This window comes from Lycorma delicatula, chromosome 1, assembly GCF_047948215.1.
Source record: "Lycorma delicatula isolate Av1 chromosome 1, ASM4794821v1, whole genome shotgun sequence".
NCBI lineage: Eukaryota > Metazoa > Arthropoda > Insecta > Hemiptera > Fulgoridae > Lycorma > Lycorma delicatula.
In genome coordinates, this window is record NC_134455.1 from 280,899,280 (window position 1) to 280,926,135 (window position 26,856).

Consider the following 26,856-nt stretch of genomic DNA (forward strand, 5'->3'; position numbering starts at 1 on the left):
CAGATTTTAGCGGAAATATCCATTTTGACCACCCTGAATCCATTTTGACTGGTTTTGGCATGACTTCTTGTAAACACGTATTTCGCATAACTCAAAAACGATTAGCCGTAGGATGTCAAAATTTTGGATTTAGCACTGTTCTAACATCTACTTGTACACCTCCCTTTTTGATTACAATCGACTGAAGCAAAAGTGTCCAAAGAAGTCCAAAATCCCCAAAAATGTGTCATTGTGTTATTGGACTGTTTCTTAAGTGCCGTTATAAGCCTTCATTTAGAGTCTTTCAACGATATTTCATTAGTACTTATTTTCATTAGTTCCAAAGTTATAGCCAAATAAAATTTTAATCAATGAAATAGTTGGATCTTAGAAGGGGATGGCACATCGGTTCGAATCAGACTTTATCTCATTTTTTTATTTAACTTCTTTTTTGTGATTTAAATATATTGATTAATTAATAACGATGGAAAACTTTTAACCTTTGGTTGTAAAAAAAAATTTTTCCATAAATAATAATTCAATAATAACCAAAAAAAAATGTGAAAAAATATCAAAAGTTATTAGAGAAATAAAACTTTATGTACTTTTCATTAAAAAAAAAAAAACAAAAAAAACTGTATATATAATTTAGTAGGCGTACAGTGAAGTCATGTGTTTCCATATCAGATTTTTTAAATTTATTAACAGCCGACCCCCATTCTTTTATGATATCCATTTTTTAACAGACTTCAGAAAAAGAAACTAAACCCGATTTTTTTTCATTTTAAAATGTTTCTTTCACTTAAGACATCGAAATCGACGATTTCGATATTTTTTCTTTTTTTTGATAGAGAAAGTTCCTTTGGGATCCTGTTATAGGTTTCTCGGTGTAACGTAAGTAGAAGATTTTAATGACAAACGTTTTCATCATTATAGATCACGTGAAAATATTTTTCAATATCTGTCGTTATCATTGCTTGGTGTAATCGATTGTTACAGTGCAGTGATATTTAGCCGGTGTTTATTTTGTTACCCTGACCATATCGAATAAAAAATGTTTCAAAATTTGGTTAATAAAATAAAAAAAACTAAATGATCCTTATATTTTCACAGGCTTAACCCATTCTCAGTAGCAGTCTACGTCATTTATTTGCATTCCTTGTCTTATTTTTATCGAAAGAAGATTCTCGTTTCTGCTATTCTTGCGAATGACATTTTCTCATAAGAACAGTATTTTTATAGGTTACTTAAATTAAATATAAACTTTAAAAATGTAGAATAAAATGAACTAAGAATAATAATACCGATTTAAAAAAAGATCCGGTAAAATTAGAAAAAGGAAAATAATTTTTTTTCAGCTCTTTAAATATTGACTTTTTGAAGTCGGCGCCAAATTAAGGATTAGTAAGTTCTTTGTTATTACATTTTATTTGGCTCCGTCTTCTGAAAGTCGAAATAAAAAATAATACTGACAAATTTTATATTTTTTTTACTTTTTTGTGCGGTTTTTGAACTCTTTATTTTTGTTATTATTACTTTCTATTTATTTAATTATTGCGTTTATAAAATTAACGTTTTACCATGAATCGCATTCTGCAATTTGAAGTTGCCGATATCGAATTAAATCTTATCTATTTCACCCCTTTTAATTTTGTTCTCTCATTCCATCAGATAATCAGTCATATTGAACTTTCTTCCTCTTTTCATAATTTTTACGTAACCGTAGATCAATTTGACTCTTTCAGCTCTTCTTTGATTTTTTTTTTCACCCAGGAATCCTGGGTTTCCTTGATATACCGATGAATTTCGTCTTCTCTATTTTTATAAAAATCTTTCTTACTTATCAACCGATCACTTCAACTACGACGGTATTGTTACATTTCAATGACAATCAATGTATTATTTTAAAAAATTCAAATTTGTATTATGAAAGATGATTTAAATAACAGATGGTAAATGTTTCTCAATTTGATTACGTAATTTTTTACTAAATATTTAAAATTTTAGAGGTTACCAAATCTTAAAACAAAAAATTTCAACAATTGTTGGTATTTTTTTTATGACTCCTCTTGTTCATACAATGCCGTGCATAATATCACGGGAACGATAGGTGTGGCTCAGCCTATGTGAGTCAGTGTTAATTGGAAATAATAATAATAATAAAAGTACTATTAATTTAGTTATTGTTAAAAAACGATATTACAATATTTATTTACAAAGATTTGCTCCCTTCATTTTCTCCCGGAGTCATACCATCTAAATTTGTATCTTATATAACAGTGTTAGCCGATACGTGACCTAAAACATGTTTTAATCGTTATGTATTTTAGTGATAAAAACATCATTAATTTTATCGGCTTTTGGCGATTTCTAAGATTTTCATTGTATTCTTGTTGGTTTTCACTGGGGTTCGAGAACCAGAGATTAAATACTGACACTAATAATATGTTAATAAGTAATTTTTAAAATTAATAAAAGGTATTTTTTTTTTTAGGAGAACGAATATACCGAATATATATATATTTATTTAACGATAAAATTTTAAAATCTGGAAAATTCTGGCTGATATATTTTGATTACACTGAGGAACAGAAAAGAATTTTTTTTTTGTCTTGGGAAGAAAAATATGTTATTCTGATAGCATTTTTTCTCCTGAATTCAAATACGATATCGGTTTTCTCCATCATGCAAGGTTTCCGGGAGACACACATTTTTAATTTCAAACATTTTAATACTTTTTGCATTCTTAACTACACAATATTCAAATATTTGACTTACCTAGGAAGTAAGAAATGACGATTTTCTGCTATGTGTAGCATCCCTTTTGATGGTTCAACAATAATCCACCAGAATATTAGGATTCCATTCGCCTTGATACCTTTTTCCCATAGCTGAAATCTCTTGATGAAAGCGTTACCCGTGCTTATCGCTCACTACGCCAAGATTTTCCGGGAAGAAATCTAGGTGCGACTGCAGGAAGCGTACTTTTAATGACATATTACAACCCGCATTTTTATAAGATGTTATAAGATCGTTGGTAATATCACAGTAATTTACCATTTCGATTTCCCAAAAAACTCTGAGTTATATTTTTTAATACTTCTTGCCATGCTGCTTTCTCCCGTAGATTTATTAGTTCCTCAAACTTTTCATCACGTATTAGTGATCGTATTTGTCGACCCACAAATATTCCTTCATTAATTTTTACATCACTAGTTCTAGGAAACTTCTATTTTTAGTACATGAAAGCAGGAGTATTGTCCACGGCCTTGATTAAATTCTTCATTAATCCTAGTTGGACATGTAACGTACACATTTTTAGGATTAGGCAATGGGCCAGGTTTCACATTTTTCTGTTCAGGAATGAAATGATTCGCGTTTAGGCCATTATTTTCTAGTGAAATGGATTATTTTGTTCTTACTATCTCATTCACACAAAATCAACAGTACTTTGTTTAACCAATCCGCAGACCAAGAATAAGTGCAATTACCGTCAAGTCACCACAAATATTCCATTCAAACACCGCATATTGAAGCTTTCCCAATATAAATTTAAAGTTTCATATGTTTCTTTCATACTAACAGAGTGATTGACAGGTACTGATGGGAATTTATTGCCGTTATGCAAAAGTACAGCTTTTTAATTAACTTTAAAGGAATCAGTGTACAAGCGCCATTTTTGGGGGGTTACGTTCATTACAGTGTCTTCATAAGAGAAGAAATGTCATTACAAAACACTACGCCATTTTCTTCAGAAAAATAGTTTTTAAATTCAGAATGACGATTACTGTAGGTACATATCTTTGTATTTTTTTGAAGAAGATTCCATTCTTTCAGCCGGAAAGCAAGCATTTCAAACTTTTTTTTGGATAACTTTAAATTTCGTATGAGATCGTTAAGATTTTCTTAAATCAGTAAATGAGACTCAGATGAACTGCTTTGTTCAAAAGTTTTATCACCAGAATTTGTTTCTTTTTTATCCTTCCTTCCATCAGAATCTGAGCTCTCTTCATATATGGCACATGCTTTGGAGGCTTTGGTATGGACAATTCTTCCCAGTGTAGAACTGAACTCATTGAAATTTGCAAGTTAGGGTTTACCACTGTATGTTTTGATTTTGACGTAATCCGTTTAATGTTTGTTAAGCAGAAATAACAGTCATAAGGACTGAAGGGATCTTTGGGTTGCCTCAAAATCATGAGGATAGAAAATGGGATGTGGCGTGTGCCATTTCTCCATGCAGTGAGAAAACAAGAACATGTTAAAACAACAGATATGTGGGCCCAGGCCCCTGTTTGGTTCCCGACTCTACTCCCAAAATAAAGTTCGTAACACTTTTTTACTAATGGAGTAGAGGACTCCCTTTAGTAGAGTAGAGGACTGGCCTTTGGGACTTGAGCGTTACTTCACTAAATACGTAACAAAAATTGTTAGGATGATTTAAAAAACTGTAGGCATTTTGTAACAAATGACTAATTAAAAGAAATAAAGTTGTAAATATGTAATACACAATAATCCAGACACGCAAAGCACTCACAATGACGTGTTTACTGGTTCATTACTATCTCACAACTGGCATCGTTCTGATGAATGTATGCTACACTAGATCACGTTTTTACATGTCTATACACGTCTGAACCTGCACAACAGTTGCAATGATACCATTTGACTTAGCGCATTTGGTTCCGTCATATTTGTAATCCTGTAGGAGCTTTTATATGACAATGGACAAATGGACGAAAAAACGTTTTAAAATATTTAAAAAAATTAAAATAACAAAAAAATGTGGGTGATGGAGAAATTACGAATACGTATTTGAAAACAGATAAAAAACTGCATTAAGTATACCTATTTGTATTCTTGAGACAAAAATCATGTTGACCAGTGGATATCGATTATTTTTACAGTATTCTCTGTTATTTCATCGAGACATTCGTTGGCAGCTTTATTCTTATTATTTTAAACACTTGTACTTGCAGTTTATATTTCAAGGATTTAAAGATGTTAGCTTCGAAAAAAACTCACGCGTAATCTGACTCGAGAGAAATAAGGAGACGTTTAGCTGATTTTTATTTCCTTGTATGAAGTAAAGGAAGTATTGTAATCGGGAAAAATTTCGTTTTTCAGATTTCAACGGAAATATCCATTTTGACCATCCCTGAATCCATTTTAACTAGTTTCGGCGTGACGTCTGTACGTACGTATGTATCTTGCATAATTCAAAAATGATTAGCCGTAGAATGTTGAAATTTTGGAATTAGGACTACTGTAACATCTAATTGTGTACCTTACCTTTTCAAAAGGGTAGGTGCAAAATCCCAAATATTTTTTGATTGCAAAATTCAAACAAAAATTGGATTTTGAACTTTATCTTAACTGTAGTAATAAACCCTCGTTGAGAGCTTTTCAACGATATATCATAAGTGGTACTTATTTTCATTAGTTCCAGAGTTATAGCCACAAAAACCTTTAATTAATGAAATATTTTTTCATACAAGGGGAAGCACATCGGTTCGAATCTGACTTCATATACACATATTTATTTATTTTTATTTTTTTAAATTTAATATGTTGATTTATTAATAATTATTAACCTCTGATTGTAAAAACGTTTTACATTAATTAATAATTCAGTAATAACAATTAAAAAAATAATAAAAAATGTGAAATTATTAGTGAAATAAAATATTATGTACTTTTTATTCTAATTCATTAATGTTTACAAAGATTAATAATAATTAATAAATCAATATATTTAAATAAAAAAAAAAAAAAAAAAAAAAAATATGTATGTATATATATATATATATATATAAAGTCGGATTCGAACCGATGTGTCCACAGTTATCCGTCACGTTCTCACTTACACCACATAACTACTTGAGTGACGGAAAATAAAATAATATATAAACTAATATAAAATGCTGACATGGACACCACAAAAAAATGTGATGCAATATGGTGTGTCCATCACAATTGTGTAACCGTCCACTTTATTAAAGAATTGGAGGATCGTATCTAACTTTCAAATAAAATAAGTTTAAAGGAAGTACAGCAAAAAAATGTGTATATGTAATTTAATAGGCGTACAAGAAAGTCATGTGATGTCCACATCAGATTTTTTCTTCTTGTTAAGCGTATCTCGCAGTTAATATCCATAACTTGCTGTTTTGAACCCGGGACGTCCGTTTATATTGGTGATGCTACTAATCGAGTGAATGAGGTTACCGTGATGAATGTTAAAGTATTTTTACTGTTGTTACTGTGTTTGTACCCGGTTTCTGTTGCACTTGTTTAATTACTTGCACAATTTTTGTTATTATCCATTACTGTGTTGTAGCTACAATTCATTTTATGTTGGATTTCCTTCTTTGTAGAATGTAGATCGAGTTTTATATTATGCACTGCACTGCATTTAAAACTATATTATATGTTGTTCTTCTACTATTGAGCCCCAATTATTGTGTATTTTTCGTAGCTCTTTTTCCCTCTTAAAGTTTGTTTGCGTGTCGTCGATAGAAATATATTATTGCCGACAGATTTTCAGATTTAAGAACATCTTTATTCGCTACAATGCGTAATTCTAATCTATATATAATTGTTTAAATCTTTTTCCGGTAATATTGTTACTCAACTCGGTTTTCGGTTCTTAAAAACCTCTTTTTAAAATTAATTACTTAAATTTAAGTTTCCTTTATTATTTCACTCCGCAGATTTTACCTTACTTTTGACTCTGAGTTTTGCTTAGGATAGTAATTCATATACATTTGGAAAGCAAACTACTTAACATATGTACGTTCTTTCAAAAGATTTTGAAACTTATATGCCAGATTTAAATTATATTTACTTAAAGGAACGATTTCTTTATAAGAGTAGATGTAATATTAACTACAGTCTTTTTTTTAATTCTACGCCAGACTATTTGCAAAACATTTAATACACATCTATTGATTAATTCATTTATATTCTGGACGTCTGCCGATATCGTTTGTAATTTTTATAACGGTGGCCCGTAAATCTAAGAAGTGTCATCTTGAGTAAGAGGATAGTAAATACGAGAGACGACAAAGATTAGATTATATAAAACCAGTAATTTAAGATGGATAATCTAAGAATAGTCTTGGAGCTAAGAGACTAGTTAGAAAGAAAGAACGGATAAATATTTTAAAGCGTCAACTAAATGAAAATAGGGAACCGAAATTATTGCTATTGTCTGATTTTACTCGAGCTCATGCAGGGTTTTTTATTTTAAATTTTGTCTAATTGTATTAAGACTATAATTTTGTGTTATCTTCGGATGAAAAATTAAATCGATCATAAAATTTCAGAAAAATAAAACATTGTATCGATGTTGTTAATACGTTTTCGTGTATCGGAGTAATTATGTCGACTTCAAAATATAATTTTTAAGCGTAATTTTTAGCTGATTATCTAAATAATTGATAACTAATTATATTTACACGTTTTTAAAGAGACAATTTGATTACTTTATTTCATTACTTTTTTTGTATTGTATGATTAGTACTATAATTTTGGTTGTTTTATTGTTTGTTATACAGAATGAGAAAGTCACTGTGATGTGAAAAGAAAATAATATTTAAATTTGTTAGAGCAAAAAAAAATATCTGTGTGAGAAAAACTTAAATTTAGACCTTTGAAGAAATTTCAGGTTGTAACTTGAACGTTCGTTAGCGCAAAGTTTAGTTTTTTGCCATTTTTATTGTTTTTTGATACGTATCCTTTTACGTTTGTCCGAAGTGAATAATATTTATTATCGAATTTTTTTTTAAAGAATTTAAAAAATTATGGTTATAACTTTCTAAAAATTAATATGTTTCTTTATCTGTTAATTATTGCGTTTTTTTTTTTGGCTTTTGTTTTGAATTCTTAAAGCGGCAGATGTCCGTTTTAATACATGCGATGCTATACGGTTTACTTCTAGCGTGGGTAATTGACGAGTTAGGCCGAGTAAAATTTAATACTTGGTTCGGTTTCAATTTTTCACTCGTATTTCACACCGGCTAGTTAACTATAAAATGATACTGGAGTACGTACTTTTCTCCGTTGCATTGCACTGACCGAGACATCGGTGAAGGATAGTGATTTTTTTTCAGATGCCTCAACGAGGCGTCACATTTTCACGTTTCGTGTCGGCCTGGCCTGCTTATTTCCAATTGCTTCTTTCTTTCAGTGTTTCTTTCTTTCTTTCATTTTTTTTTATTCTTTGTGTTAGTTGTATTGCATATTTCCACGCAACAGCTCTAGCTTTACAGCAAGGTGAATTTATATACTGAAGTATTTTTATTGACCGATGTTTAGATCGTCAGTATATTATCATTCATTTATTATATTTTAAGCTATCAGAATTTTATTCCTCTTATTAAAAAAATTTATTTATTAAAAATAACTTATTTCAGTAGGAGATATTTTGTAATAAAAAAACCTTTTAAGGAAGGTTTAAAATCCCTCTAATTTGATAAAATATAATTATTAGTTGTTAAAGTCGATAAATTAAATTTTGTATTCTTTTTATGGATTTCTTTCATCAAAAGATAGAAGAGATACAGAGCTAGCGAAATAAAATGAGATTGCTAAAAAAAAAAAATACCGTCAAAAATGAGTTCTTATATCTATCTAGCTTTTTCCAGAACGGAAAGCCTGATTCTTTGATTGACAAATCAAAAAAATGGTTTAAAAACCATTCGCTGTTACGAGTTGAGAACGATATATTAAGTTACTGAAAGATCACTGAGCAGAATAATGAGATACTTTTTGAGATTATTGTGTTTCTCTGAGGGTCGAAGAAGATTATTGGGTGAGCTTAGTAACGAAGCAATTTTTTCATCTTATTCCACTTTTTTTTGGTAAGGAAACCAAAGTATAAAATATTAAGCACACCGCAAAGATTGTGCAATCGTTAATTTTTAAAATTCACTTTATTCAGAGTACCGGATTTAAAAGTATTCGTGTGTATTCGGCGACGCGTGCGTAGCACTCTCACTATGCGCTAGACATACACTAACTGGCGTTTATTTTTCACAAACGCGTTTTGTAGCGATCCAGTATTAAATAGGGTCAGCAATTTATATAAAACATATTTGACCTTCTGTTGACCTACTGCACATCGATTTTTGATTATCTGACCGGCTCAACAATTATTTGCTGACAACAGAAAACAACTCCGTCTCTTAAAAAAAAAAATAGTAATAATAGTTGAAATAATAATGGTAATAACAATAATAATAGTAATAATAATAACAATAATAATAGTAATAATGAAACCAGCCAGCAATTTAGTTAACAACAGTCTGAGAACGAGTGGCAATTATTGACGGAGCGATGGTTTCTGCATTGCGGGTATACCTGATACGTAGACCATATCACGTTATTTAATTCATTGAAATTTACGCATGTTAAATTTTGCGCTGGTTAGTTGTTACCTACTAAGATCAACAGCAGGTAAATGTAAACTTCCCATAATTTTCGCGTAAATTTTTATTATTTATTTCTGCTTTTATTTTCGAATGGATTTGTTACGTTGTTTCCACCTTATAGAACTATGTAAAATATTTATATATATTTGTGTGAGTATCTTTCTACGTATGCATACTTAAAACATGTTCTGTTAAACTTACATATTAATATGCTCTTAATCACGTCAATTTCTTTTTTCGTGGATGAGTGCTATCCTGTAGATGAATGCTTGAGATATTAAGGATTCGATATTTTTCCAGTTCTTAGCTAATTCTGTATAACCGGAAAGGTCCACCAAATTTTTTTTTTTATGAACATTAATTTTAGTTTTTACATTGATTAATTTTGGATTTTCAGTTACTGATTGTTAATTAATTTCTTCGCGAATTAATATGGAATTTGTTAACATTTGCGTGGCCTATTGCCGTGGATAGTGCAAAGACCAATACTGCTGGTTTGGCTCCTAGCCATGAGCTGTTATGGTTTATTGTTATATTTATATACTGTATTGTATATTTTTTTTACTTGTGGCACCGTACCTTACGCTGTTGTGAAAAAATTATGTGTGCGTAAATAACAGAGTGTACGATTTCCTTTTGTGTTCTTTTAATCTGTTCTTCATCAGTCAGATCAAATATAACTACCATTTTTAAGAGAAAGCAGCTAATAATTATTTGGATTAGCTAATAAACGCACGCATTTTCATTTACATTTATGTATGCATATATATATATATATATATATATATAGGCGTGTCAGTTGTACACACAAAAACACACATTTATATTTACTAGATTAACTTAATTAACAATCTAATCTGTTTTAAATAATCAAAAAAAAAAAAAAAAAAAACATTAACTCGTCTTGAGTAGGGTTTACTGATGGAATTTTGCACATTTGTTTTCTCTGTAAAATCTCAACAGTATAATAACATTTTTATCACTCGCATTATTATTATTTTTTTTTTTTTTACCGCAAACCTCTGAAATAAGGTAAATAAAAAGAGAGGGTTTTTTTGTGTCTGTTATGACTGGTGCTAATAATTTTGATGCTGATAATTATTTTAAGCTTTACTTATGTGCTATAAGTTCTAATTAATTACATTTTTTTTCGGTTGAAAATAAAATTCCGTTCTTTTTTTTTGTTGTTTTATAAAGTGTTTTTTTTTTTATTAGTACCGCTATATGAAGATGACGAATATAAGATTTGTATCTTGTCCTTACTGAAGTAGGCTCATTCTTTAGAGAACATTTTTAACTGTTGAAAGTAAAAATGTAATAGCAATTGCCATTTCCTGTTTACTTTTCATTACTTAGCGATGGCGAGTAAAATGTAATGGTCATGTATTGGCATTTTTTATTACCTTGTATGATGTAAAAGAAGTATTGTGATCGCGAAAAATTTCGGTTTTCAGATTTCAATGGAAGTTACATTTTGACCATCCTTGTATTTCTTTTTGACTAATTTCGTCGTGACATCTGTACGTACATATGTATGTACTACGTACCTACGTATGTATCTCGCATAACTCAAAAACGATTAGCTGTAGGATGTTGAAATTTTGGATTTGGGATGTTGTAACATTAGTTGTCCACCTCCCTTTTTGATTGAAATTGACTGAAAGAAAAGTATCCAAAAGAGCCCAAAATCCTAAATATTTGAATTTTGGAATTTTTCTTAACTGCATAATAAGCCCTCATTTAGAGATTTTCAACGATGTACGATAAGTAGTACTGTTTTCATTGGTTCTAAAGTTATAGCCAAATAAAATGTTAATTAATAAAATATTTGGATCTTTGAAGGGGAAGGCACATCAGTTCGAATCTGACTTTATCTCCTTTTTTTATTTAAATATATTGATTAATTAATAATATTTAACTTCAGATTGTAAAAAACGTTTTACGATAAATAATAATTCATTAAAAATAATTTAAAAAATGTGAAAAGATATCAGAAGTTATTAATGAAATAAAATTTTTGTACATTCATTTAAAAAAAATATATATATTTAATTTAATAGGCTTACAAGGAATTCAAGTGGGCCCACATCAGATTTTTTCTAATTTTATTTATTACGTTTCTTTTCAGAAGGTACGCTTACATTTTATTTGCCTATTAGTTTTGAGGTACTTGCGTTATCGAACCATTATATTTACATGAACAAAAATTATTCGTTATTGAATTTTCAATATAGTTGTTTCATCATTTTGGAAAATTTTCCGGCTAGTGAACACGGACCGATTAATTTTTTCATTTAAATTAAAATTACATTAACAGTTTAATTCTAAATCTCTTCCGTTATTAACACAATATTCTCAGCAATTTCCCAGAAGATTACGTTTGGATAGGTCAGTGGCCATCACGCGGTATAAAAACTCGCAAATGAAAAGAGAAAATGATCGGCAGTTACGGTTAGACATTGTGCAGACTGTTTATTATAGTAAGAAATTCACTAGAATTTCCCTAGTTATAGCACTTCCTGGTGATATTGACTCTTAAACACAGACTCCTAGAAAGAATGGTTGTATTTTTAGTTCTGTAAATACCTTAAACCCGCTCGTAACAGTTGTGTAATGTGAAAAGCATACTTTGTAGTTCTGCGGTTGTAAGAATTTTGCTTTCTTTCGTATAAAGGAAAATTACCGATTGTTTTATAATATTTTTTCTTATCATAAAAGTTTGCTCATGTCGCTCATTGAAAATCAGAAGATATAATTGTGGTTCTCCATTTAATACATTGAATTTATTTGTTAAAGTATTGTAATATATTGTCCCGTGTTTGCGGCTCCATCAGGATATTGATATATTAACAATTTAAAAATATTTATGTAACTACAATTTATTAGTTTAATAATATAGCACATAAATAAAATAAGATAAATCAGCAATAATAAAAATGACAGTAATAATATTCGTAATCGACAATAATAATAATAATAATGATAATAAACGTCAAAAATAATAATAAATAATGATACCATAAAAAACAGAATTTAAAGTAAGGTCAGGATTTATTTTCAGGTACTAAGTTGTAAAAACCTAAATTCAGTTCAACTGACAAAAGGCATTATAATAACGGCTAGTATTTACACCTGTAACAGCTGTTACTATATTACTTCGAAGATAAGATTAGTATAAAGTTCATTAGATTCTATTCTCTCCACATAAAATTGCTATTCGCTAAACTACCCGATAGTTTATGAATGAATTTACTACTTTATTCCCTTCACTAATCGTCTATATTTGGTTTGTCATTTCTCCCGCCACCACCACATTCGGTCGCCCTACAGCATAAGACCGAATGTCTGGCCAGAAACGGCTACTGAGCCTCGATACTATTTAGCGACCATTGTCCTAAATAGCTCCTACAGCTTACCTAACAGCATGACTGGACTAATACTGGTGCCATACACCACCGGCTCACGTGTCCCAACCGCTTACTTGTCGTATATTTACTAAAAAGGGGAGGCGCACTCCGTCAACTAATAAAAATATATATGACATCCATAATAAAATTTATTGCGTCTAGGCTGCAACTCGCTGCCGTGTCTAGGTCGCTGAATGCCTGCAAGTATCTGTCCACCATTTTATAGCGCTTGTAGCCATAATAACTGGCTGGTGGTCAGCTATACTCATGGTTAGCTTCCCACGGCAATTCGGTAAGAATTTTTCCCTTAAGTAAACTATGGATGCCGTTTGAACAAAGCAACCGCATCTAGGAACTCCGACACGGTCCGACAATGCGGCTCTCACCGCATTGACTCGCTGCTTGTGAGTGGCCAATTTTCCCCTTGACCTGTAAGTTCCAGGGTGGGCCGGTATCTAGCCTCCACAAGAGCAGGGCAGTCAAACATTAAATGTTCATTTGACTGGACCTCCCCACAGATGTACAGCTGCCAGACGGAACCAAAACAGATATTGGTTCAAGTTAGCGTGGTTGGTGAGCACCGGGGCACCCGTTGCCCTTAAAAACGAGGGCAAATTATCCTCCCAAATCCTGTATAAACTTATACGAGGATCTCTCCTTAATCGTGGTGTCCCATTCCAGCTGCCATGAATCCATCACGAGGCTCTACAGCCTCTTCATAGGCGGGAGATGAGCAACTGAACAAAATTTAGATCCGGTGCATTGTGATCACCGTTCCGCTCCGGTACTGGCACAGCTCGAAACCGCATCCCAAATACATCGGCTTACTATACTTCAGACAGTGACACTACTGCAACACACTACGCAGCTGAGTAGCCTAAACTCCACAGCAACGGAGGTTGACTGACAGCCACTCATCGTTGTCAACCCAACCCTGTACGGGGAAGACACCCACATTGTGACGTTACCGGTCGCCACACTACCGTTCCAAGCCCTGTAGGGCTTTACCGAAGGTCGTCTTTCCTTCAACTGATTACATCTCAGAGTCATCAGCCAGGCCTGGGTTGGGGTGCCACCTATATAAATGCCTCGGCAGACATTTGCATCAGTAAAATTCATATAAAATTTCGTCTTCACGTAGGCATTGAACGGACATCTTCACATCTAGTGCTACAATCATACCAATAAAAATTATGTGTTACGCAACATAGAAATTCAGACCTACACCCAAACAATTCGACCAATATAAGTCACCTAACAAGGGGAACGCAACCGCATTCCGGTTCGCTTAGGAGTCGAGACACACACACCCCGCACCGCCACTCAGTCCCATCGTTATGTCTCGCGTGGCATTACTAAGTCACGATCAGGACCGCCACCGGCGGAAGGAAGCCACACTACCGGTCGCACGGGTTAACATACCCCGGGGGCGAAGCTACCTCCACTAGCAGGAGCCCCAAATCGAATCACAAACAATACCAATATAACCGTGGCACGATGCCAATACGCCTACCTCAAACCATTCCAATGAATAAGCCGGAACCCTAGCCACCTGGGCAGGGAACCTACCACGGTCGAGTATCTCGGTTAAAGTCCTTCTGAAGACCTACATACGGAAAGGGAGCGGAGAAAACCACCCACTATAGACCACTCCTAGCGGATAATCCAGTTAATACGGAGATCCACAAAGGAATTTATTCTCTCAAGTTCCCTAACAGCTCGTGAACGTTCGTCCTCGAATCGGAGACAGACTTAGAGGGCGTGGTCCACTGTATCATCAGTCCCGCAATCCGGTAATTGACTTGAATCCAACAAACGAAACCTATCCAAACCCATTCAATCGCAGCTAAATCAGACACTATAGGAAATATACCATGCGTGTAACAACCTATGGAGGATTCCTCGCACATGACCTGCCAATTCTCAAGGTCTGGTCTTCAATCTACTGCTTCTGTTCTGACGTCAATAGGTTATTTACGTTAAAAATGTAGCATTTCTTACGCTCATTAGCCATGATATATATTGGTTTGACTCCAGCAATAACACAGAGACCCTCCCGCGAGACTGTTCTATAACCGCCTGTAACAGCCAGCAAGAGGAGTCGCTGAGCCCGCAGCAAAATGTCCGCGCAATAATTAAAAGTCATGCTGTGAATCTAAACAGTCGCAGCATACAGCATAATAGCTTCGCTGACACCTTGGTACGGTAATTCAACCCCCCATCGGGATTAATGACTCTACGGATTCCATAAAAAGCATCAGCGGCCTTTTCTGCTACATACTGTATATGTTTTTTGAACCGAAAATTCTCATCAAGGATAACACCCAAGGTATTTTTGAGTCATAACGTACCGAATGGGGAGACCAGCCATCCGGACCCGATAAGGGTCCGATAATTGGCCCTTAAGCAACATCATTGTGGTTTTCTCTGGGCTGAAAATCATCTTATGTTGGAGACTCCACAGTCGGAGTGTCTCACAAGCACAACCACCTCCGAACTCTGCCTCGTTACTCGAATCCCCTTCAAAGAGTAGCAGCGCGTCGTCAGCATAAGCGACGACACAAGAACCATATAGCAACCTTAAAAACAACTTCAAATCGAATTCTATCATCGAAAGCAGGGGACTCTGCCCTGGAGGCATTGTTTAGTTAAGATTTTATGAACCTCCATGCCGCCGTCACGCAGGGAAACGGTCTGATGGCTGAAATAACTTGAGAGCACTTCTCATTCATTTCTTGTACACTTACGCTTCTGCATCTGAAACAGAGTAGAGGGTCACCGTAAGGTGTTTAATACCCCAGATTTGTTCAGAAATATCCCTAATACATATTTACATAGACTGGAGGAAGCTGTGTCCATCACCTTTAGTATGGCATCCTCAGTGATCTTGCCCGGTCGGAAACCATTCTGGTTGTCCATTAGCAAATGATCAGTGGCCAATCTTATATTAATACGCAAATATAGGATCTTCTAAAACAATTTGCCAATCACGGGCAAAAGCGTTAGTGGACGGTAAGAAGAACTAACAGTAAGATCTTTGCCGCCAACTTTGAACAGCAACACCAAGTCTCCACGCTTCCAGCACGCCGAAAAGTGCATGGCGTGTACTAAGGACTACTAGAAGTGGTCGTACGAGGAGCTCCACTGTGATATACTCATATCCGGGGGCCTTGTGTCGTGCCTTGCTATAGATCACCTGGCGCACTTCCACCTAAGTGATCACAGAAGCCGGTCTCGATTAAGAGACTCTAAAGACGGACTCTACAGACTCTTAAGTCGGTCTCGATTATTGCGACTTTCCGCCTGACAAGCTGGTGGTATGAAACTTCAACCACCAAGTATCATCCGGGAGAAAATCATTCAGCAAAATGTTAAGGATATGGTCCATATCAATTACCACACCCTCGCGGGTTGACAAGGCTGACAATAGGACATCTTTCCTGCGACTTATGTCCAAGGGCTCACACACAACGCTCCAAGAGTCTCTATTCCCTGGCTCCTGAACGAAGGAGCGCCAGGAATTACGCTTGGAGGAGGACCTAATGCTATAAAAGTACCCAGCCCTCGCTTTGCGGTAATCTGCAATTAGGGCCGCACGCCGATCAGGATCACCGTCTCGTTGCGCATCCCTTCTGAGTCGATTCACAAACTGCTTCATTGCTGTCAGATAACGAGACCACCAACCAGATATACGTTCCCGGTCAGTGTCTCTAGGAATGGCGGCTTTAGCCCCCACCACCATTGCAGAAGTGAACTTTTCTGCCACGACATCTAATGGAGGCCGTCAAGGTCTCGAAAAAAAATCTCCAGTCTGGACTCCAACAAAGAGGACAATTTCGGCCAGTCCACCATCCTATGCAGGAAGCGCCTTCCAGTAAACACGAAAGTGTTCCTCATGGCAATCGCGCAGCTCATCCGCTATTTCAAAAAGTACCAACCGATGATTGCTAGAACAGTCGTCGACTGTTCTAGCAATCCCTACCAATTGTGATGCCAATATTTGTACTTGAAAAGCCTGACATATCACCTCTAATTACATATAGGGCCTGCAGAAGGATAACATCGAGGCTCCGTCTCTCTACAGTCTCAACTAACTCAACCTGGACTACATAAGCACCTTGGGCATTTAGCTGACCAAACCTAACCATCTAAGGAATTAAATTACAGCGCAACGGCCTTTACGTAACAGCCACACTTCCTACTAACAACTGGGTGCTCTTGATTCTTGTTCAACCTCTTACAGTTAGGACAGGCGGGATCCTCGGACCTATATGAACAATCGTCACGCTTGTAGTAGTCCTCGCCACTCGCCACAATGGGCACACACCAAGGCAATCTTACAAAATTTAGCTCTGTGATCATATCTGCAGCAATTGAAACATCTTTGGACATCCCCGTACTCTTTTACTCGGTAGGACCCTAAATCGATAAATAGTCAGCCTGCACAGATGTAAATTTTTGAAAGAGACTAGAACTTACCTCAAAGACTCCGTGATATTTCTAGGTATCACGCCTACCCATTTTAAATACCAACCTGCAGTCCCGCTGGAAGGCGGCTATATCCAAATCAATGTTCTCCTCCGTATTGAGGGACAAGACATTTTCGTCGGTCAGGTTACGGTCAACATCATAGTCTATAATGATACGCTTTCTCTTCGTGTCTTCACATTCAATCGAATAACCGCCGTGGAATCTCTGAATTGCCTGTCACAATTATCCGCTACCACAATTAATCCCTTGCCGGTCTCTTTAATGTTCCTGATTTTAAGACCTGTCTGGTCAGCCTGAAGGGCAACCTGGAGGTCTTTCTTCAGCTGACTGCTGGATACATTCGAGCCCCCCTCACTATTAACAAACGAAACTCAGGTTTCTTAGAGGATTGGCTGATTCCATATCAGCACCTTACCACCTCAGCATACCTTCGCGGTTGCATCGGGGCCGGGGCCCGTTTCTGACTTCAGTTATTTCTTTAGACCTTGAGGCAATATTTTTTAAACCCTCGACGACAGCTGTGAAAGCCGCTCGGAAGATTTGGAGGCGTGGCAATAATGTCCTCTTGGTAGCAGCACTAGTACACTTGGGGTTTGCTAAATAGGAAGGAAGGCCCCCAGTTCCGCCAAAACATCACGGCCAATGGAGCAGAGCTGCCAGGCCTGTCCTCAGCTTGCAAAAACTCTTCAATAAGTGGGTTCATTCCCTCCCGGGTGGTCACCCCTATATCTATTTCTGAACTATCGTTGTCAGGACCAGTGTTCCAGGAGGTCGAAGGATAAAGCTCTGGCCCCCTTCTCCGGCTAGGGTTCTTACCTACCTCACTAACATCTGTCATGGTTGGAGATGGCCTGACCTAACAGTATACGAAAAAAATACTCGCTGTATTCCTTGTATTTAAAGATATTGGGCACAAACCCACAAGCGTTACGACTATTCGCAGCGAGCCACGGGCAGCTGGAGACCTCCTGTATTCTCCTGTCACTCTCTGCACCTCTTCGCCGCTACTGGACCAAATTTGTGAAATCAAAGATCAACACAATTGTAGATTACGCGAGCGGGACTAAGGGTAAAGGCTCCTTTGCTTGTAACAGGGTAACGACCAGGAGTCGTTGCCACTCTTTTCGCCGCGATGAGACGGGTGCTCGAATAGTGTGCCGTCAAGTAGTATGCCAAATCGTCTGAATCCCCGTGAAAAGGATATGAATCGTTTTAATAGTAAAGGCGCAAAACCGTTGTAACAGTTCTCAGAAGCAAGATTGTGAAACTGGGGAAGTTACATACTCGATCACCAGCTGAAAAATAGCACTGAAATACAACGCAAACCTCTGCTCGTGAGAAGATACCAGAGGTTACTGATCGTTGTCAGCGCCGACGACGTGAACATAGGAATTCTGTGCTTGTAGAAGCAAATCGCTACCGGTAGCAGTAAACACAAGTTATACAGCACGGGTCCAGAGGTCGAGAAGCGATAGACTAATTTTCTATAGTAACTTGCCAAACAATTTCCTGCATTCACCCACTTTTCACACTGGAATGTTTGTGACGTCACATTAATCGCGTCGCACTTGTACGCACTAGGTATTCGCTCCTTCAATGACTTCAATAATAACTCTTCGCTTAAAACTGATCCTAACTCGTCTTTCCTGAATTATTTATACTCCCGTGGACCTGTAGAACCAAACCCAAGTTAAATCGTGTGAATCATCATGAGTCCTTACATTTTCCTATGAATTCGTACTACGGTCTGGTAATTCTTCTCATGTGACATCTGTAGGCGTGTCGTTGGACAGTAGTATTACAATGAACGATTGTTAAACGGACCTGTTAGCTTTAGAAAAAGGATTCCTTTTAATCCCCTACTGGATTCAGTCCATTATTATATTTTCAACTATTTTCTTTAATTGGCAGGAATCCGTTACTCAGGTCTATTATACCGGCCTAGTTACAATATATATATATATATTCATAACATATTTATGTTTACAAAACACTGTTTCAATTGACCAACTGCTACAAAAAATTTCCTCGAGTCTCATCATACAATTAAAAATACGGCCTTTTTTGTGACCTACTTAACAATGTAAGTATCGATTGATTATTAGATTTTACAAAATGTTGTAATATTTCTTTGAACTATTTTTATTTAGAAACTGTCACACTCGTTGTTGCTGACAAACGTTTTAGTTGAAACAGATTTTTTATTTTAGTAAGATGTGTTTAAAAATTCATAGTCGTGCTCTATCGTCATTGTGATGCAGGGGAATATTTTACTAAGGCACTATCACGCCACTTAAGTGCAAATACTTAAATAATGATAAGTTTTCTGTCTGATTAATTAATTCATTTTACGAAATTTCATTGTAATTTGATGGAAAGCTTTTGTTTACTTTTAATTTCTTTTGTAATCGATGTTTAAATACATGTTTTAAATGTTACATCGGTACTTCACAAAACACATTTCTACAAATTTTCTAAAGTAAATAACTCCGGTTCAACTGTGGTGGACAAGATGGGAGGTATCCGCAGGTAAGTATGGTGCATATAGATTATTTTTCACGACCAACGGTAACAAATAAATGTTATGTATTACGTTGATCCAAAGGAAGAAACTAAAGTTGCTCGCATAGGATCCCACTTTACGGTACAATTTTGCTCATAATTATTAGTAATGTAGGTAAAATTAATAACCCGTCGCAGCTTTGCCCGCGCTATATGGCTACTCGTTTCCCGTCGCGGTCAATTTTTTTTTATTTTATATTTTTAAGTCTAGTAACCAGAGGAAGGTGCAGCCAGTCGAGTTGCACATACAGTGACAGTGGGTATATTAATTGAGCCCCTGCGCCGTACATTGTCGCACCCCTTAAAAAATTGAAATCCAAAAATAAAAAAAACAAAATGGTTTTTAGATATTCGTCTGAAGCGTATTTGCAAGCCCAAATCTAATGGATATCTCGTTTAATATGGAAATGGTGAAAATTTTATATCATTTTTCAATATATTTTTTATCTTTCTTCACCCCTTTCAAGGTTGAATTTCTAGAAATTGGTTTTTAGATATTTACGTGAAGAATAAACGCACAAAAAAAAAGTTTATATCTTCGATTGTATGCGAGAAATACAAAAAAAAAAAAAAAAAAAAAAATAGGGTTTAAAAAAAGATTTAAAATATCCATTCTAAAACCCTTTAAACTCGGAATTTCAAAAAATCTAGAAATTGATTTTTATATACATGCTATTTAGTAACTGAACATCATCTAATAAAATAAATCTTACCGTTTGAAAATTCTCAATATTAGATCTCGTGTGACTGAACGAAGCGTAATACTCATATATGAAAAAGTAATAAGTAGATTGTAACTTGCGTAAATAGCAGTTCGTCTATTAGCTCTTACGATTAATTTTATCTGGACACGAAAAACGGTTTCCCTTGGCTTCGTTATTGAACCGATCGCACTGTCGTTTAACAGCATGCTAAGCCGGTCAAAATAAGAAATGATTCAACCCTACAAGTGTCACCTTTTCTGTTCATCACAGAGACTGACTGTACGACGAACGCAATACTGTTACAGAAAGAAACTCTTAATTATTGTATTCTAATACTTTACGTATGGTACATCAATAAGAAAGAACGAAACGGTGTACAACAGTGAAACAAATCAATTAAGATTTCATAATGCACATTTCTATGGAAATAGTACATTCTGTTTCAACATTGACAATTTTCATTCGATTGGGTAAATATTGGGTGTTTTATATAGAAATTTAAACAATAATAATTATCAAATAGTCCAACTTTACGGATACTAAATACTAAATGGGTCGCGCACGTTTATCTCTCCTTTTTTTTTCCTTTGTAGGATTTAAAAAAAATGATTATGTTGTAAAGAATGAGAGAAGCAGCTTTCCACGTTTAGACCGCCCCGTAATAGCTTATCTGAATTGTTTCTTATCGTTAAATGAAAGGCCCTGGGATTCTGTAACGCGGGTTAAAATAAGTTCGACGACCTATTATTAATAGGTCTATTAAGAAAAATAAATAAATAAATAAAAATAACAATAATAATTTCTGATAGTTTCATTTTTTATTAACTACTGCTATATATTGATTATTACTGTTTATTATTCTATATGCTTCTGATTTAATTACTAGTTTTTTTTTTTTTGTAGTTTGTTCAAAGGAATTTCATAATCCTATATATCCCATTTTAATTTTACGTTACATTCATTCAATAAACTTCTCTGTTATACAGAGTTTGACAATCAGTTTAAAAACAAATGATACTTACTGCTTCTGTGCCGCAAAATATGTTTTCAGTAGGATAAAATTCATTGAATGTGGATAAATATTTTGAGATATACTCAAAATAAACTTTTATTTATATTTTAATTGTTAGAAAATGTTTTCCCATTATTTACATCTTTTATACGGTTAAGGAAGCAGAAGAAAATGTTTCGGCTGTTGCACGGTCGTTTTAGGGTGATGTAACTGATAAAGGGATTCGGTATGTTTATAACTGGTAATTTTGTTTAGAAAAAATATACTAATGATATAACAACCACGTTTTTTGGTATAGTGGTAATAAATATTTTCTACGTCTTCTTTTATAATAATATTTAAATCGTGTAATCCTTAAGTCAAACTAATTAAACTAAATTTTGCTTGGAAAATAAAATGAGGATAATTTGAGGGCTTAGTAAACTAGAAGTTTCAATCTATCTAATGAGCTATCTTGGAACTAGAGATTTAGAATCTCTTCATAGAAGCTTATCCGTAAATCTACTTCGTTGATTCAAAAAAGAAAATCCTGTTACTAGATTTTAAATTTAATATCGCTGTAAGAAAAATAAGTTGAAAGAGAGCTAATTATTATCAAGAGTTTTTCTTGCATTATAAGCGATTTTAAAAATGTAATAAATATTCTACGTCGTAAAAAGTTACGTTATCAAAATTATCTATAAACTTATTTAAGTTACCATAAGTTATTATATTACATATTTTATTTCTACATTACGAATTTAATTTTTACGCTAGATTATTTACACGTTTCTGTTGCGCACGAGAAATTTATATTTACTTTTACTTTTTTATTTCAGCACGAAAATTTAATACGGATAGATTCTAATAATTATAAATTTTTAAAGATGTAATATTTAAAAAGTATTCTAATATGGGGTCACTATTTCTGGTTTATGGCGTACCTGTTTTTGTAATTTTATTGTGGTCGGCTTCTTATAAGATTGTTGGCAGATTTACTTTCATATCGAATTCAAAATACAATTTCAAATTAAAATTTTAATTTAAAAAAATTAAAGTCGGTATTTTTTAGGAAAACTTGCATTCTTACAATTATATATGTTAAATTCATTCGATCTAATTGCAGTGATTTTTTAAACATAGTAATAATACTTTTCTTCAAAAATTCTTAGATATAAGATAAAATTTGTAGCTTACGGTATTCATAGATTTCTAATTGCAGTAAAATTATTAAAGCAATAACGGAGATGGAGGCGGTTATATCCTTGCAATTATACCTTATCTGGAAATCCCTGCGCTCTGTATCGCCATATTACACATCAACCGATCTTCTGAGTTGTGGGTCCTATAAACTTTAATTATTAGTCTACCGGTAAATGCTGTACAATAGAAAACATAAATTAATAAGTAACTTATGTATCCATTACTCAATCATTTCCGTATGTAGACCGGTTGTACAAACAACCGGCCTATGATTCTCATTAACGTTGAAAAAATGATACAAAAAACGAAATCAGGATACCTTTTATTTACTATGAATTTATTTTATTGCTATTGTATTTAAACAGTTTACAGATCAATTAATGAAAAAATCTTTTTAATGTACGTCTTTAGTTATTAATTGATGATCTACGATTAACATTATTAGTAATAAAATGTTGACTAATTTTATGAGAAACTTTTAAAATGTTAAATTCACTGAAATATATTTCAACTGAAATTTTAACACGATAAAATTTTACGGATGAAAAAAGTAAGTTGTTTTATTAATTTATATTATTAACCGGTAATTTTTGGTCGATTCTTTTTCCTCCCTTTGTTTTATTTATTTGTTAGTATACGTTCTATTAATTCCTGCTTATTAAATTTTTTTGTATTGAAGCAGCTATCATGAACGTGTATTGGATCTCTAATCTTTTTTTTTTCTGTTTAGTGCGAGTTTTTTTTTTGAGTTGTTGTCTGTACTAGGCTACAGAATAAATAATCGAAGGATGATTACAACTTATGCTTTTCCAGTTGTTCCTCCTGTAGTATTTGTGTAGTCTCTTTTTTATTTATCAAAAAATGTATTGTATATGTTAATATATTCTAAAAATAAATCAGTTTTTTTATCGGCTGTGCTAAATGTTCCTCGTAATTCTTTGTTTGCCAACTTTCCACTATAACTCCAAGATATTTAGGTGTAACATTAATGAGAGTAGTATAATCATTAGCTCGTAATACATCATGAAAAAATTGAAGAAGACTGATTTCAGCATCTATTATGTAATTATGTTATCAGTAGACATTGGAAAAAAATTGTAATGATATACAAGGAAATATCGAGGTCGGTGTGTAAAGGATGTAAAACTTTATAGAATGACTGAACTTATTACGTATAAAGAAAAAAGGAAAGCTGTTAAGAAGACGTCTTGAGGCTTAAAGAGAGAAATCGTTTTTCATAATGATGTTCGATAGAATTTTAGTGTCGGTAAATTAAATTCTAATTAGCTTAGTCCAGATTACAAGTGAAAATAAGAAATAAATCTTTGATACTCGTACATTAATTTTACGTTAATTTACATAAAATTAAATAAATTTTACTACGTAAAATATCATTGTTGTAATTAAATTTACGTACCGCGAATTAATTGCCGTTAATGGTGTTCGAAGTAGTAATGCGTGTTTTATGCTGCTGTGTTCCTGAACGTAATTATTTTTTATTATAATTAATTAAAATAAAATTACGTATTTATATTTAGCTGTAATTGTTGTGTCATTAATTTTAGATAGCGGTGGCGATTGTTTATAATTTCGTGTAAGTCCTTTAGGGAATTAATTTTCTCATCAATACTTGTAGTATTATTTTATAGAATGTTACGGTTAAGAGATTTAGATTGTGCAAGATATTAGGAATTCTAAATTTACCGCAAAAATCTAACCTTTTTTTTTTTTAAATGAAGATTGAAAAAATTGTAATAATGATTCATGTGCTGTACATTTTCTTTGATAAATAATGAAACTCCTCCTTACTTACAACACAATCTATTAATCTTTAATGTACTTGCTTGTGCCACAAGAAAAATTTTTACATCGCTGTAGAAGTGTACTTTACAGGAAAGTTTCCCTGTTTATTACTTTTTATCGAAAAATTCAACACTGTAAGTGTGGAAATCGTCAAAATGTTATCTTTCGAAATTGTAACATGTATTTTTGGGTTTCTGAAATAATTTAATGTTAATAATTATTCTTAAAAAAAATAAATCTGTTAATTTAATTAAATTATAAATAAATATATTTTATTTAAAGTTGCTCTAGGTAATGAAATTAATGAGGAGTATATATGTTTTCATTTTGTCTGAAAGTATTTTTGTCTCGGTCAGTAAACTCATTAGAACTGAAATATAGTTAACACCATAGATGCACGTTTTTATAGTATTATTTATTTCACAGTTATCGATGTTACTTAGTAATTCTTAGTAAACTAAATTTTCTGGAAAAATGGAAATGTTATTGTTTCAGAACCTATCTTCAATCGGTGTTGCCGACTGTTAATATTGTAAAATTTGTATGTTTATACATAGGCTTATCATCATTTCTGTAGTTATAATTGAAACTATAATTTGTGACAAAAAATTTCCTCGACATAAAAATGTAACCCACTTACATGGTATACGGTGTGAGTTTGTGTTGAATTCCTTTTTCCCTGTTTGTGATAATTTAATTGTACTTCAGTTTTGCCCTGAATAAATTAAATGTATTTATTCATATTTTTAAACATTCTGGGCTTGAATTATAAAAATATCATCACCGTTTTACTATCATTATATTTTGATATGTAACTGTCTACAAAATGTATTATTTTAATGAATCAACCGTTTACTGCAAACGTTAAACTTAAATATATTCTTTCACCGTGGAATATTTGAAAAAGGTATTCTGTCGTCTGGAATAAACGATTAAATCATTTTGCTACATCATATTTTAGGTAATTTGCAAAACACAATGCGATACGTTGATTAATGGGCCTATTTAACCACTTGCCATGGACAGTGTAATCGTTATACGTTGTATGATTTTTCTATGGTAACGTGACCAAAACAATCATTCCTCTATAAAATTGTTTCACTTTTGACAACGCCGTCGTTATTGATCATTGATCATTTTCATATTCTTGATAAAAGAAAACAAAATGTTTGATATTACTCATTAACCGATTGTAAATTTTGTTTTCAGTGTGACACAGTGCAATAGTAACTATTTGATTTTCTGAAACAGAAATATTTTTCCAAGTACTTTTTGCCTAACGTATTTGGAACTCAATTACTTTCTTACACTTACTTTTTTACGGTAAACGGAATGGACATCAACATTTAATTTTTCCAAAGAAAAAATTCCAATCAAAAGAATCGAACAGTTGGCTTACGTCAAATGTTTTGATTGAATTTTTTAAACATTTTTGACGAGTTTTTGCCGAAGTTTAATCTATGTAGCTCTCAGTAATTTATATAAACTTTACTATTTTTTGAAAGTAAAAATAGATTAAATTATTTAATTAGCTTATAAATTTAAATCATAGAGATGGATCACAGATATGGCTAATCTTAGATTGAAAATATCAACCCGTTTAATTTGAGTTCGTTTACTTTTAATGAAATGAATACTTCTGGGGGGAAAGAAAGAATAACGTAAAACACTATGAAAGCATAGAATTAAAACTGTTTTTATTTTTCTGTAGACGTAAAAAAATCAGTTTTAAATGTAATTCATTTTATTTTAAATGCAATGAGATTTAGTAAAAGTTTTCAACTAGCAATAATCGTACCTAAGATGAACTTCATTGGTTACGATATTGCCACTGCGCAAAATTAGAGAAAAAAAAACAATGAAATTTGTTAATTATAAATTATAATGGCTGCAACTGAAAAAGTTTTTATATTCTTCATGTTAGTCGTTAAAGGTAACTTATAAAACCTGTTTTATAAGTTTTATTAGTTAGTGAAAACTAATTTTCGTAGGTAATATTATTATTTGTTAATCTCGTTGTTTTCAGTGAATTTCTGACTACATTTTGATGATAGTTGACAAATTACCCTTTTTTTAATCGCATTTTTGTATTTCTTGGGTTTTCAGTTAGGTTGAATGGGATTTATATCTTTTTTACTTCTTTGTACGAAGTAAAGGAAGTATTATGATCGCGAAAAATTTCGGTTTTCAGATTTCAACGGAAATATCCATTTTTTGACCATCCCTGAATTCATTTTGATTAGTTTCAACATTACGTATGTACGCATCTTGAATAACTCAAA

The 26,856-nt window shown here is 33.3% G+C and overlaps 1 protein-coding gene and 1 pseudogene across 9 annotated transcripts in view; one reads left to right on the forward strand and one right to left on the reverse strand.

Moving 5' to 3' along the window:
* LOC142332173 (uncharacterized) overlaps positions 1 to 26,856 on the forward strand; it is a 231,092-nt gene that overhangs the window by 99,339 nt on the left and 104,897 nt on the right. For 2 of the 9 annotated variants that reach the window (XM_075378490.1, XM_075378483.1), the window contains exon 2: positions 5,107 to 5,180. The exons of 6 other annotated variants lie outside the window; for them this stretch is intronic. The gene's annotated coding sequence lies outside the window, so the exon portion shown is untranslated. The remainder of the gene's footprint in view (positions 1 to 5,106; positions 5,181 to 26,856) is intronic. One more of the 9 variants, XM_075378496.1, reaches the window with a different exon arrangement.
* LOC142318580 (U4 spliceosomal RNA) lies at positions 26,298 to 26,417 on the reverse strand (annotated as a pseudogene).